Raw genomic sequence first — 16,051 nt, forward strand, 5'->3', positions numbered from 1 at the left:
TTATTTGTTAAAAGACGACGAAACACTCACTTAAGAAGGGAAGGGTCAAGGATATTTGGGGAAGAAGGAACGGCCGAAGCAGAAGGGCCGGTAAAGGGTTCCGACGCGGCTAACGCCTCTGTCTCCTCCCGTTCCACGTACTCTAACTCCTCTACTAAGTCAATACCCCTCGATACGGCTTATATCATCTTCTCGAACTACGTTCGCTTTTGCTTTCGTAATCGAAGGACCTACTCCTCTACGGCTATAAGTTCGTCTTCCAGCTTTTGGTATTAAGCTACGATAGTACGAAGCTACGAAGGGGAAATACCAAGAACGTTGTAGTTCGGAAGCTTAAGACGGACGTACTTAGCGTACCGAGAGGAGTCGGTAACGGAAACCTCGTAGGAACCGAGGCCGTACGACGAACAGGAGGAATAAGGCTGTATGACGGATAAACTGTCGGATAATAGTATTATAGCTAGGAGATAGTTAGCTCGGAGGGTCGAGGAGGTAGACTTTCGTTTAGATACCCGACCCGCTATTTTGGACGAAGAGTGTATATGATATAGGAGGGAAAAACAGAATATATACTAACAAAGAACCTATAGCCTTTCGGGACGAAAGCCTTAGAGGAGGGGCATCGTATCACAGACTGATGGCCAGCACGTTGGCTAGGCGTACGGACCCGTCAGCAGTAACCAATCAGGAACCAGTACGGGAGTGATCGATGGATCGATAGAACGATCGTGGGATCACTCAAAACGCCAAGAATAGGTGATCGATAGATCGTGGAACGATCACCACGATCAAGGTACAAAGGTACTTAGGACACTCTCTCTCCTAGATAGTATATAGTCACTCGTTCTGGAGGACTCTGGGAGTTCTCCAGTAAGCAATACAACTTGTTCGCTACCAATTACTACGAACATTGAGACCAGATTATTATCTTGTTGTGAACCTTTTGGCTTCACCGAATCACAACCCTAGTACACTACCTTCAGTGAACCCTTGCAGAGTGTGGTTGAGACGGTTTGTCATATAAGGCTAGACCGCTAAAACCCCAGCAAATACCGAATAATACCTTTAAATATTAATAGACCTCCTCTTTAGCTACTATATACTAGCCTAGGGTAATAACTATAAGGTAGCTAAGCTCTTAGACCTTTTTATATTTGAATTCCCTAGTAAAGGGCTAACCTAGTATATACCTCTAATCTTTACTACCTATATTAGGAAGATAAACTAATATAGCTGGCTTAAAATAGCTAGAGTACTTTAGAGCTAAGACCCTAGGATTTACCTTCTTAATATACTTACCTTTTACCTCCTCTTCTAGTAAGACCTTTTACTAGAGCTGTTCCTAGACTTTAGAAGCCCCTAACGTTAGTATAGTACCTGCCTAATCAAGGTAGCCGATGCCGATCTATCTACCAGGATCTCCTATAATACTTAACGGAGCTAGGTTAGCTAGGCTTTTAGCTATATCAATATAGTCTCTATAAAGAAGACCTATACTAGGTAAAGCTCTAGGGCAAAGACCGCTAAGTTATAGGGTATAAGCAAGGTATAAATCTGGTATACCAGGTAATAGAATCTAGACTAAATAGTTAGATATTATCTTAATATACTATCCTATAAGTTTATATAGAGTATTACCAGCTACCTAATATAGATAGGGTATTTTAACCTACCTTAGGCTATACTACTGCTACCAGCGTTCCTCTTAATAATCTAGCTGGAGCTAAACCAATAGGCCGATAGTACCTAGAAGCCGAAAGACCTAGCTGGTATAAGTACTATAAACCTCCTCATCTATCTCCGTAAGATAGTCCTCCAGGACTCGGCATTCCTAATCGACCAATACCCCGAAAGCCTAATATAGAACTACCCGGTCTTCTAATATCCTAAATATCAGCCCTTTATATACCGGATACTCACCTAGGCTAATAGTAATAAAGAGCCAGACCAGCTTATACTACTTATATAGGCGTTCCTACAGTTTATAGAGCATCTATTAACAGCAGAGGTATAGTATATAGTACAGCTTATAGAGGTAATAGCTACTCTAACTACCAAGATAGCCAGGCTAGAAGCCCAGCTTATAAGCAATTATACTAACTACCTCTGGCAAGCACTTACCAAAGCTATACTCTAGATCCAGCTACTAGAGGCCAGGCTAGCTAGGCTAGCATCAGGGCCAGGGCTAAGGCCAGGGCTAAGGCTAGGGCCGAGGCCAGGGCTGGTACCAGCTATAGCTATAATTATAATACCAGACCTTAAGCTTAAGCCGGCGTTGATAGACGACTTCTATATCCCTAGTACTAACAAGACCCTGCCTAAATACCAGATAAGCCAGGCTATTAAGACTATTAAAGCCCTCTAGTAGGAGTAGATGACCAGCTTACTAGGGTAACCGGCCGTCTCAGTACTAGATACCTAGTAGGGAAGCCAGTAGTAAGCCAATCGACGATCAGAGGTATAGTAATACTCCCTTTACCTCGAAGTTATCTAGGAGATCCAGCAGGTAAGTAAGTCCCGGTATATCACCAAGATCTCAGCGATATATACCGTAGCAGCGGACTACTGGTAGTTAAGCCAGTTATTGGATACCTTTTACAAGCAGCTCTAGGTAAGCTATAAGCTCCGTGAAGCCAGGGCTGGCCAATAGGCCCCGGCTAACAGGCCCCGGTAAGGGCTAGGCAGGGTATAGATATATAGATCTGAAGCTAGTAAATAGAGTATTTTAGCTATAACTATAGCAATACAATATACTATATACGTTACGAGCAATATAGTCAATCTTATAGTATGCTGTATTTATAGGGTATAGGTATAGATATTATAGAATATTACTAGCTATTGATTAAAGTAGGCTAAAATTATACCATTTTTGGATCAGCTGCTGGATCAGCTACTATAGGGTGGGTATAGTTATCCTCCTAGTATCAGAACCCTAACTGGCTTATAATCAGCCGTTGACTGACTATAACCCTAACCCTGCCCTGCTCCTATAGGGGATATTGGCTAATATCCATATATACGCTTATCTAGCAATGTGGTTATTCTGTAATATCTACATCTACTGCTGATCAGACAGTTCTTAGCCCTCTGATTAGTCAATTTAAGCTACTGTAATAGTGTTCTATATTATTAATACCCTCTAGATATACTATATTACCTATATCTTCCAACCCTATATCCTATATAGGCTATAAGATAGCCTATCAAACCCTCTATAAACTATAGCCAGCACCAGTAGCAACTATAGCACCGGCAGTAGCGTAAGCGACCTAGCTGTCTATTATAGTATATACTAGGCCTTTGGAACTAGAAGAACTAGGCCCTAACGACGTAGTTACAGTTACAGCGCCTATATACTATGCTGTATAGAACCAGAATATCACTAACGATACTGAGCTAAAAGACAACCTCTACTATATATATACTACTATCTATACTAAGCGGCTAATAACTACTAAGTAGATATATATACTAAAGCAGATAAAGTTCCAGAGCTTCTACCAAGGCTATAGTTTCTAAGATAGAGAGACCGTTATAGAGAACAAGCTACTCCTGTTCCTTAAAAAGGAAGTTATATACTGCCTACTCCGAGGTCCAAGCCGGAAGCTAGCGCCCAGTATGCCGGCTACCGAGGCCTAATTACACTAGCAGTCCATCCAGGTATATATTATAGCGATTACAGATCTATAGCAATAGTAACAGACTCTCGATATAAACAACCACCTATTGCCCTAGGAGACTATAGCCCAGGAGTATATATAGACCCTATAATAGTAATATATAGCCTAAAGCCGGTCTATCTATACCGATAAAGGCTAAGATATACTTCTTAATAGCTATTTAGAGCTAAAGCTCTAGAGGATTACTAAGAAAATATAGGGCTAGACCACCAAGACCCCGGCGAATATTAAGTAATACCTCTAAACGTTAATAGACCTCCTCCTTAGCTACTATATACTAGCCTAAGATAATAACTATAGGGCAGCTAAGCTCTTAGACCTTTTTATATTCGAATTCCCTAGTAAAGGGCTAACCTAGTATATACCTCTGATCTTTACTACCTATACCGGGAAGACAAACTAATATAGCTAGCTTAAGACAGCTAGAGTACTTTAGAGCTAAGACCCTGGGATTTACCTTCTCGGTATACTTACCTTCTACCTCCTCTTCCAGTAGGACCTCTTACTAGAGCCGTTCCTAGACTTTAGAAGCCCCCAGCGTTGGTATAGCACCTACCTAATTAAGGCGGCCGATATCGATCTATCTACTAGGATCTCCTATAACATTTAACGGAGCTAGGTTAGCCAGGTTTTTGGCTATACTAGTATAGTCTCTATAAAGAAGACCTATACCAGGCAGAGCTCTAGGGCAAAGATCGCTGAGTTATAGGGTATAAGCGAGGTATAAATCTGGTATACCGGGTAATAGAATCTGGACTAAATGGTTAGATATTATCTTAATATACTACTCTATAAGTTTATATAGAGTATTACCAGCTACCTAGCATAGATAGGGTATTTCAACCTACCCTAGGCTATACCACTACCGTCAACGCTCCTCTCGATGATCTGGCTGGAGCTAGACTAATAGGCTAATAGTGCCTAGAAGCTAAAAGACCTAGCTAGTATAGGTATTATAAACCTCCTTATCTATCTCTATAAGATAGTCCTCTAGGACTTGGCATTCCTAATTGACCAGTACTTTAAAAGCCTAATATAGAACTACCTAGTCTTCTAGTATCCTAAATATCGGCCCTTTATATACCAGATACTTGCCTAGGCTAATAGTAACGAGGAGCTAGACCAGCTTATACTACTTATATAGGTACTCCTATAGTTTATAAAGCATCTATTAATAGTAGAGGTATAGTATATAGTACAGCTTATAGAGGCAACAGCTACTTTAACTACCGAGATAGCCAGGCTAGAAGCCTAGCTTATAAGCAGTTATACTAACTACCTTTAGTAAGCATTTACTAAAGCTATACTCTAGATCCAGCTACTAAAGGCTAGGCTAGCCAGGCTAGTATTAGGGCTAGGGCTAAGGCTAGGGCTAGTACCAGCTATAGCTATAGTTATAATACTAGACCTTAAGCTTAAGCCGGTATTAATAGATAACTTCTATATCCCTAGCACTAATAAGACCCTACCTAAATACCAGATAAGCTGGGCTATTAAGACCGTTAAAGCCCTCTAGCAGGAGTAGATAACCAGCTTACTAGGGTAACTGGCTATCTTAGCACTAGATACCTAATAGGGAAGCCAGTAGTAAGCTAGTCGACGATCAAAGGTATAGTAGTACTCCCTTTACCTTAAAGTTATCTAGGAGATCTAGTAGGTAAGTAAATCCTAGCATATCACCAAAATCTCAGCAATATATACTATAGTAGTGGACTACCGGTAGTCAAACTGGTTGTTAGATACCTTCTATAAGCAGCTTTAGGCGAGCTATAAGCTCTATAAAGCTAGGGCTGGCTAATAGGCCTTAGCTAACGGGCCCTAGCGAAGGCTAGGTAAGGTATAGATATATAGATCTAAAGCTAGTAAATAGAGTATTTTAGCTATAACTATAGCGATATAATACGTTATATACGTTATAAGTAATATAGTCAATCTTATAGTATACTATATTTATAGGGTATAGACGTAGATATTGTAGAATATTGCCAGCTACTGATTAAAGTAGGCCAAAATTACGCCATTTTTGGATCAGCTACTGGATCAGCTACTATAGGGTAGGTATAGTTATCCTCCTAGTATTAGAACCCTGACTGGCTTATAATCAGCCGCTGACTGACTATAACCCTAACCCTACCCTACTCCTATAGGGGATATTAGCTAATATCTATATATACGTTCACCTGGTAATATAGTTATTCTATAATATCTATATCTACTATTAATCGGATAGTTCCTAGCCCTCTAATTAGTCAATTTAAGCTACTATAATAGTGTTCTATATTATTGATATCCTCTGGATATACTATATTGCCTGTATCTTCTAACCCTATATCCTATATAGGCTGTAAGATGGCCTGCCGAACCCTTTATAAACTACAGCCAGTACCGGTGGTGACTGTAGTACCGGTGGCGGCGTAAGCGACCCGGCTGTCTATTACAGTACGTACTAGGCCTTTGGAACTAGAAGAACTAGGCCCTGGTAATGTGGTTACAGTCACGGCGCCCGTATACTATACTGCGTAGAACTGGAATATCACCAATAATACCGAGCTAAAAGACAACCTCTACTATATATACACTACTATCTACATTAAGCGGCTGATAACTACTAAACAGGTATATACGTTAAAGCAGATAGAGTTCCAGAGCTTCTACTAAGGCTATGGTTTCTAAGATAGAGAGACTATTATAGAGAGTAAGCTACTCCTATTCCTTAAAAAGGAAGTTATATACTACCTGCTTTAAGGTCTAAGCTAGAAGCTAGTACCTAGTATACTGGCTATTAAGGCCTAGTTATATTAACGGTCTATCTAGGTATATATTATAGCGATTATAGATCTATAGTAATAGTAATAGACTCTCGATATAAACAACTACCTATTACCCTAGGAGACTATAGCCCAGGAATATATATAGACCCTATAACGGTAATATATAGCCTAAAGCCGGTCTATCTATACCGATAAAGGCTAAGATATACTTTTTAATAGCTATTCAGAGCTAGAGCTCTAGAGGATTACTAAGAAAATATAGGGCTAGACCGCTAAGACCCTGGTAAATACCGAGTAATGCCTTTAAATATTAATAGACCTCCTCTTTAGCTACTATATACTAGCCTAAGGTAATAACTATAAGGTAGCTAAGCTCTTAGACCTTTTTATATTTGAATTCCCCAGTAAAGGGCTAACCTAGTATATACCTCTGATCTTTACTACCTATACTAGGAAGATAAACCAATATAGCTGGCTTAAAATAGCTAAAGCACTTTAGAGCTAAGACCTTAGGATTTACCTTCTTAATATACTTACCTTTTACCTCCTCTTCCAGTAAAACCTTTTACTAGAGCTGTTCCTAGACTTCGGAAGCCCTTAACGTTAGTATAGCACCTACCTAATCAAGGTAGCCGATGCCGATCTATCTACCAGGATCTCCTATAATACTTAACGGAGCTAGGTTAGCTAGGCTTTCAGCTATACCGGTATAGTCTCTATAAAGAAGACCTATACTAGGTAGAGCTCTAGGGTAAAGACCGCTGAGTTATAAGGTATAAGCGAGGTATAAATCTAATATACCGGGTAATAGAATCTAGACTAAATGGTTAAATATTATCTTAATATACTACCCTATAAGTTTATATAGAGTATTACCAGCCACCTGGTATAGATAGGGTATTTCAACCTACCCTAGGCTATACTACTACTACCGGCGCTCCTCTTAATAATCTGGCTGGAGCTAGACCAATAGGCCGATAGTACCTAGAAGCTGAAAGACCTAGCCGGTATAGGTACTATAAACCTCCTTATCTATCTCTATAAGGTAGTCCTCCAGGACTTAACATTCCTAATTGACCAATACCCTAAAAGCCTAGTATAGAACTACCCAGTCTTCTAGTATCTTAAATATCAGCCCTTTATATACCGGATACTCACCTAGGCTAATAGCAATAAAGAGCCAGACCAGCTTATACTACTTATATAGGTACTCCTATAGTTTATAGAGCATCTATTAATAATAGAGGTATAGTATATAATATAGCTTATAGAGGTAATAGCTACTTTAACTACTAAGATAGCTAGGCTAGAAGCCCGGCTTACAAGCAATTATACTAACCACCTCCGGCAAGCACTCGCCGAAGCTACGCTCCAGATCCAGCTACTAGAGGCCAGGCCAGCCAGGCCAGCATCAGGGCCAGGGCCAAGGCTAAGGCCAAGGCTAGGGCCGAGGCCAGGGCCGGTACCAGCTATAGCCATAATTACAATACCAGACCTCAAGCTCAAGCCGGCGTTGATAGACGACTTCTATATCCCCAGCGCCAACAAGACCCCGCCTAAATACCAGATAAGCCAGGCTATCAAAACCATTAAAGCCCTCTGGCAGGAGTAGATGACCGGCTTACCGGGGCAACCGGCCGTCTTAGCACTAGATACCCAGTAGGGAAGCCAGTGGCAAGCCGGTCGACGATCGGAGGTATAGTGGTACTCCCTCTACCTCGAAGTTATCCAGGAGATCCGGCGGGTAAACAAGTCCCGGCGTATCGCCGAGATCTCAGCGATATATACCGTAGCGGCAGACTACCGGCAGTCAAGCCGGTCGTTGGATACCTTCTACAAGCAGCTCCGGGCAAGCCGTAAGCTCCGTGAAGCCAGGGCCGGCCAACGGGCCCTGGCTAACAGGCCCCGGCGAGGGCTAGGCAGGGTATAGATATATAGATCTGAAGCTAGTAAATAGAGCATTTTGGCTACAACTGCGGCGATGCAATATGCTATATACGTTGCGAGCAATGTAGTCAGTCTTGCAGTATGCTGTGTTTGCAGGGTATAGGCGTGGATATTGTGGAATATTGCCAGCCACTGATTAAAGTGGGCCAAAATTGCGCCATTTTTGGATCAGCCGCCGGATCAGCCACTATAGGGCGGGTGTGGTTATCCTCCTGATATCATCCCCGTTTCCGTTCCCGCCATCTTCTCTGTTCAGGTCTGGACTCTGCAACACCGCCAGATTCAATCTTGGCTCTTTTCGATCCACCACCTTGCCCGCTCCGCCGTGCCAATAACACTTAACCCCGTTAGCCCCCTTGCCCCCCAAGTAATGGAACCCATCAAGTTGTTTCTGTCAGCATCGTGCTCCCCGGTGACGGATTATGGAAGCGTTCCCCGAAAACAACGCTAGCCTGTCAGAAGAAAAAAGGGGGACTTAAGCCCAGGGGTCAAACGTATTGGTATGCATGTTAGAGCTTTCGCCTGTAAGAACGGGCATTGGTTCCGAAATAGGAAATCAGGTCCCTGAGCTCCTGGTCAACGGTTTACAGTGCCAGGTAATGTGAATGTCACCCTGGGTTGAGTGCTGAGTTCGCTGACGTGTTTGATTGCAAAAAAGCAACGCAGGAGTAGGTGGGGGTTCGGTGAGTTTGTGACTGTCACTTTGTTGGGGTTTGACAAGCTGACTTGTGAACATGAGTAGTTGAACCACTTTTTGTCAACGAAGAGGTTGAGACGTGATACTTCGGTCCGATATTATCATACGTTCTTCAGCAATGGTGGCGAAAAATTATATCAACAACGAGCCCGGATAACGGCGAACTCCATCCCGTCCGGCGCAAACGCCCTGACTCGTAATGATTACTCCTCTGTTCCCTTTGTTGACAGTGTCATCGCGGGTACTGAGCCACGCTGCGGGCGGACAGCCAACGGTTCGAACGGCTCAGGCATATCCCAATGATCATCTCAGGCCATAGCACCGCGTGGCTGTTCGGAAAGCGTTTCCCCGAAGACTTCATGCGTCCCTCGCCGCCCACTTACCGATCCGCTTCGGGATCCTTTGCCACGCTCTCACGCGGGAGACACTACTGTCCGAGCGTCTCGATGATGCCCGCGGCCTCGAACCCACGACAAGGATAGTGGGAATCGCCCGTGATAGTAGCGATCATGCCGCCAGGGTTCCTGGTTTCAGGAGGCCGATCTGGTTGTTGAGCCTGTTGCTGGGGTGTTGATGGTGTGCCGTGTGAGGGGGACCTGCATAGTCCGGACGAGCACGGGGGCTTTCTGCAGGGCGAAACTCGGCTCACGAGAGGGGGGGGCAACAAAAATGGAAAGAAGGCTTTGGGACTGTCATCGACGGGAAAACGGTCGTTACCTCTTCTGGGTCAAGGAGACACTGCCGGCATCGCTGACATGGCCGGGGTTCTCTGAATCGAGTTTTTCGTTCGTGCTGGAAGGTGGTGTGCAATGCTACCACTCGGCATTCGGCCGACACGAGTAATACTTGCAAGGGCGGATCATAGCAGGATCCCGGGTCCAGGGGCTGCCCCGCCGTGGTCGACCGCACGCACGGGGATCTGTTGGCCGCGTTGGTGCACGGTGCTCGATCCAAGGCGAGGAATTTCGAATTCGTAGTCTCTGGGCGAAGGGACCTTACGTTGGCCGTGCCTGGGTCCCGGCGATTCGGTTCCGCAAGGAGAAGGGGAGAAGGGCGGGGAAAAGACGCACCGGAGCTCGGTCATGGCCCTAAATACAGGACTTGGCGGTGATGTTGTGGTGGTATTCCGAGAGCTGAAAGTGGCCAGGCCAGGGGACACCATACTCATACGGGTTGGGTTTGTAGTGTGGGTTGCTGCTGTTAACCCTACACTAGTGTACACAACCGAGAAATGCCAGTCAGTCGGCATCTTGGCAGTATAGAATGACGGCGAGAATCTAAAAAACGTTCGAGCAAACGCAAGTCAGTCAACATCGCAATAAACCTCCGGCCTATTCTCGATTCTCAAACACAGAGTTGAGCCTCCTGCTTCTTCAACCGGAGTCAATTTCCACTGTTGCATCATCACGTTCCTACGGTGCACAACAATCGACATATCACACTGTTTGGACAAGCCGTCCTTCTGGAAAAAGTTGTGACAAGTGCTGTCGAGTTTCATGTCTTTTCCCGACCCCTGAACTCCACGCCCGAGCGCAACGGCGCTTGTTTCGTTCTCGGCTCCCGCCGGACTAGGCCGAATTGGATAGATGTCCCTTCCCTGTTCTGGCAAATCCGAACAATGTTGCCCCGCCTTGCCCGCTGTGAGGGCCCCATGATAACCCCGTCCCTTGAAAAAATAATGGGGCCGAGCAACTCTCCGATTTCCCAACCTGAACTTCCTTGTCCTTTTCCCCCTCCCTCGCGTGGGCTAGAACATTCGCATTCAACGGCGGAACAAGGTTCCAACTCCCAACGGCAACGGGTCAAGTCCTGCATCACACTGTTTGCTGCTTGGAATTGCTTTTTGGTGTTCTGTGCAACATGTTGCACTCGCACGGCCGAGAGGGAACGCCCCGCTTATGCAGGGCTGCCGGCCACTGTCAGGTACACCAATCGAAGCTGCAGGAACCAAGAGCGAAAAGCACGAACCCACCATCTTTCCCCTCGTCTGCGCCGACCTTTCCCCCAAGATCACCTCGTCCTCGACGACCCGACGCTGTTACCGTGACCATCGAATCTGTTTCGAGATCTGCCCGCGACAAAACACCCCCTTTCTTTCTGCGTTTCGCATTCTGATCTCCCTTGGCAACCAGCGGGATGCCCCAGGGTCACGAGCGCGTGGTGTTTCGCGGGTAAGCCGGCACGAGGATGGCTAACACGGCACTTGGCATCGCTTGCGTGCTGATGAATTGTGAAGGGTACACCACACTGACTAGCCGAAGGTTTCCTAACATCCATTGACGGGTCCCACGAACTAGTGAGTGAGGCTGGTGTGTGGCTCTAATTCTTGTTCTCACAATACGTCAAAATGACCCTCTGACTCCCCTACACCCTCCACATACTCCGTTGTGTGTACGCCCTACTCCACTGCACAACGTTGGGTGAAAGAGGATGGACGGCTCTGCCCGACCACAACCTCGGCCACACATAGATCGCTCGCTGCAGGAACCAGATCTTGACCTCGCGTTGGGCCATACACGTAGTTGTTTGTGTTGTGTGGGGATGAGGGTGTGTTCCCCACACACGTCTTAATTCGCGGGCTGTCCATACACACACGGGAACATGGACACAACAGATATCTTTTACCGCCGTCCTGGCGGGTAGTGCAACAATCTGACTGATGAAGTGACTCTAGTGTCCCATGTGTGGCTCAACCTGCTTTTTCGGATCGCACAGCGCGTGATCTGAGCAGATCTGATAGGGCAGATCGTTATTGGTCGCCAGCTCACCCACCCACGCGGCCATCTTCTGCGGCCACGTAAGATACTATTCTATTCCTAGCCGTAAGCTATCAAACGGCTTGGGCAGCTCGTCCCCGCCCGCCAATGGCGTTAGCTATGTCTTCACTCTCACACCGCACTTTCTACGCGAATGTCGCTCTGCGCTCCTACTATAGTGTATTAACCAGCCCCATGTTCGGGAGTCCGACGCCGAAATGTGTATCACCAAGTTCACCTCCTGATGCGATAGATACCCGCTATTGGACGGACAAGCAATCATAACAGCGCGAACTTTTCTGAGCTTCCGCCCTGGATATGTGAAACAGCACCTCGTCCCCCTTGGGGGATGAATCAATGAGAATGATCACCGGGGTGGGAGGGCGCATCAACACCGAAAGGGAATGCTCCCCGGCAGGATGGCATGGTTAACACGAGTTTACCTTGGTAGCGTGACGGGGGAAACAGCAGAATCATACATAGGACATGCGGGTTGATCAGGAGAGTCCAAGTTGGCGCTTTACCGAACGACACTCATTCGGTACTCCGTGTCATTGAATGCTCTCGGCTCCTTGCCAGCGTGTTTGTCCTGCCGTGCCTGCCGACTGGATGAGCACACGGACGGGATAAACCTTCCGCAACATCCCCCACCATCGGCGCGATCGGGGTAGCGCCAGGGGTTGCACAATACAACCTCACTCGACAGAGAACGGACGCAGCTAGGATCCAACCGGGGAAACAAAGACAAGCCTAAACAACAAGTTGCCAGGTGACGAACAGCCAGCCGGGTCTAGAGCTCGCATGACATGGTCCATGACCGAGAACATACGAGAGGAGAAGACCTTTGTCTGCCGGTCGTGGGGGGTCAGCTTCTGAAACAGAGAGCTTCTGTGTTTCAGAGATGCTCTGGTTGATCAGGCGGGAGATACCCACCTGCCGGATAAGATGCTTTGCATAAGGAATCTGTCGGGCGGTGACGCCAGCCCACCAGCGCAAACAGCCATACTTGAGTTTTCGCATCATCGATTCTAGAAGTGAGTGTGAACGCAGATCAACACACACGGCCCCCGCATGGACGGCGTAGAGGGCGCGGAGCTTGCCGTAAGTAAGCCTTGCAAAGTTGAGAAGACACAGCCTTGTCGTCTTCCACAATGCGCCGCCGGGGAGGATTGAAGAGCAGAGAGTATTATGTAACGGGAGAACCGATGTCAACGCGAAGGTGGCCACAGCCCCTGCGGCTTCCTTTCCTTTTTAGCGGAGCAAAGACCCGAAGAGCCTCCGTCGATCCCGGCCGAAAAAGCCGCCGGCAAAGGAGACGGACGGACGGACGGACGGGGCTGGCCAGCTTTGACAAATGCATGACGCGATACCGAGTACACACGCGAACGGGGAACTCGCCGGGGCAAGCTTCTGCTCTCCTAGCCCAGCTGACTTCGTGTCCAAACGCCGCACACTCTTGCCGAGTCGTTGTTGCCAAGGAATGGGCTTTGGCCCAAAGAGAGGAAGACGACGAAGAAGTGGAGTGAGGGACCCCTGGACCCTTGTCAACAGTGCAGCGCTGAGCTATTTCTGAAGCATGTTTCAGACCCGACCAGGGTGGGTTGAAAAGGCACACCAAAATGCTGTGGCTGGAGCTGTGGACGACACCGCCCGCCCGCGCCAACGCCAGCGTTCGGTACCTGACCCGACCTTCCCAGTCTGGGATGTTGGGGGGGTCGAAGCGGCACAGTTTCGTGGGACCGTTCTTTCGCTCACAGCCAGGCTGAGGCCAAGCGGGGAGCGGGATCGAAAAGTGAGCGACGGGTCAAAGAGGATGGGCTCCGTTCAATCCATCAACTCCACCGCCGGTAAGGCACTCACGCACTGAAGAATCGATCTCCCCGAGCGCTACCTGACGGTGGAGATGGCGAAGTGGTTTGTGGATCGGGAATGGAGGCACGAGATGACCAGGCACGCCTAACTCGGTCCGTCGTGCGCGAAAATGGAGTTGTCAACTGGGGAAGCACTAGGCAAAAACAATGATGAAGCGGAGCACGCGGGAAAAAAGCTGTTGGTTCTGGTCGATGCGTGCTCTTCCAAGATCTCTCAGATCTCACTTACCCTCAACCACTGCTTCGGGCCGCAGCTCTGCCGCGCTGGTTGGTCCCCTCTGCCATGATTTCCACTTGTGGTAACAAATCTGTCCGTCGTCCCCGGGGGGATACGCTTCTGAGATCTCCAACTGCGCCGCTTTTGTCACGCGCAATTGACCGTGACCGGCAAACGGCTAGAACACCGATGTCCCACGAAAACATGGAATAAGACACTGGGACGGGGAAAGCAATCTTTCCTCCACGCCGCATTCGCCGTCTCACAAACCCTCTGGCTTGCAGAAAATTGCAACGCTACATTGGCGGTTCTGCCCGGTTGCGAAGCCCCAATCAGGAAACGGGGAGAATGAGCCCTCAGGTATCCCATTCGTTTTCCTGAACGGAGGAGTGCTGCGCGGTGCTCACTCTCTCCCAAAAGAAAGCCGCGAGATATTTTTATGAACAGCCAATTTCCCGTCATCAGGACAATAATAAGGTTCGGTCGGGCCCAAAGGTACGACCTGCGGCCTGTAATCAAGGCCGCAAAAGCAGGCCCGTCTCGGTTACGTTCTTTCCAGAGCGCTTCCACAAGACGGTGCGCTCATGGCCAGTGCTTTTGTCGACAGGAGAAGCAGAAACAGAAAACAAAGGTGTATTGGCTCGAAGACCCCGGCGCTGGGCGCCACAGAGTGGGAGGTTATCCAATCACGGCTGCACACACCAACAGCATAATGTAGCGGACTGACCCGCAGCGCGTCAACTGAAGCCTGAGGTCAGTCGGACGAGGCGCCCAAGGAAAACGAAGAGAAAATAGAACCACGAGGGGTTGCCCGTAGGGGAAGAGTGAGCGGAGGGGAGACTGAGCGAGGAATTTCGAATGGCCTTGGAGAAGTGAGGTTGATGTGTGTGTCGTTTGCATGCCAGCATGTACAATTCTTGCTCCCTGTGCAATGCGATGCCCTCCACGGCCACGCCACCCATCGTCCCCCATCGCCTCGCAGTAACGAAAAAAGACTTTCAATCTTGCCATCGGTGGAGCGACACCAAGCGGGTAATGCAGGAGAGGCGAAAGTTTGCTGGGTGCCAGGGAGTCCCATCTGTCACTCTGCTTCTCTGCTTGAGTGGTGTCATGGCGCCAGCAGAGGATCCCGTCGTGCATGGATGGATGGGTACGTTTTGCCCGTCGCGGCTTCCCACTGGGGAGACCCCATGAACAACAGGAGATCATCGAGTCGTCGCTACGCTGCGAACTCCACCCCAACGGTTTGTTCCTTGCCTCCGGCTGCAATGCATTCTCCGTCAAACCCCACGACCTCCCGAATCTCGGAGCGGGAGATCTTTGGGCGGCGTGGAGTTGTGCAGGTTCGGGTGTTGGGCGAAAGCGCCAGCTGATGATTTGTGGACACCGGGGTGGCTGGCCCTTCCCACTTTGCGGCTTGCAGACTTCTCTGGCGCAGACAGGACTGGCTCAAGGTCTGTGCTTCCATTTGCAGACCCCTGCGGTGCCTCCTTCCTCCACTTTTGCACAGCAGAGCAGTTAAGGGGATCCGCTTTCTATGGCCCGGTCACTCTCAGCCATTGGCTCATGCCGCTGGGAATCCCTGAGCCAGGCAAAGTCATTAAACCCCCCCAGGGCCGCCCACTTGCTCGCCCTTCTGGTCCATCTCGCGATCCTCTTTCCAAGCCTCCCCTTCATCCCCCTCTCTTTCCCCTTCGCTGGATCCCGTCGCAGGAGGCTACCCGACTTTTCTCTCTCCTGCAACAACGTGCACTGTGTCTCTTAGTACACTTGCATTACCAGCTGTTCATTTTTATTTTCTTATTCTCCCGATCAAACGTCCCAGAGGCCAAGTCACCTCGTCGCCTTGCAGCCGTCTTCTCGCCTGAGTGCAAGCGCTCCTGGTCAAGCATCCGACAATTCACGTCGCAGCCCATCGCCCACCGCCACCACCACCTTGACGAGCGGCTCGTTGTGCCTGTTTGATAGACGTCGATACCTGGGTATCTGCTAATCGGTTTCGTTTCATTGCACCAATTGTTTCCCCACCGATTTTAATCGACTTGCGCGAGTTGCAACCGACACTCGCCCGCCGTGCAGACGTCGTCGCTTGCATCGCCCTGTAGTGTC

Source organism: Dichotomopilus funicola (genome assembly GCF_033296635.1).
Source record: "Dichotomopilus funicola strain CBS 141.50 unplaced genomic scaffold C8A04scaffold_81, whole genome shotgun sequence".
Taxonomy (NCBI): Eukaryota; Fungi; Ascomycota; class Sordariomycetes; order Sordariales; family Chaetomiaceae; genus Dichotomopilus; species Dichotomopilus funicola.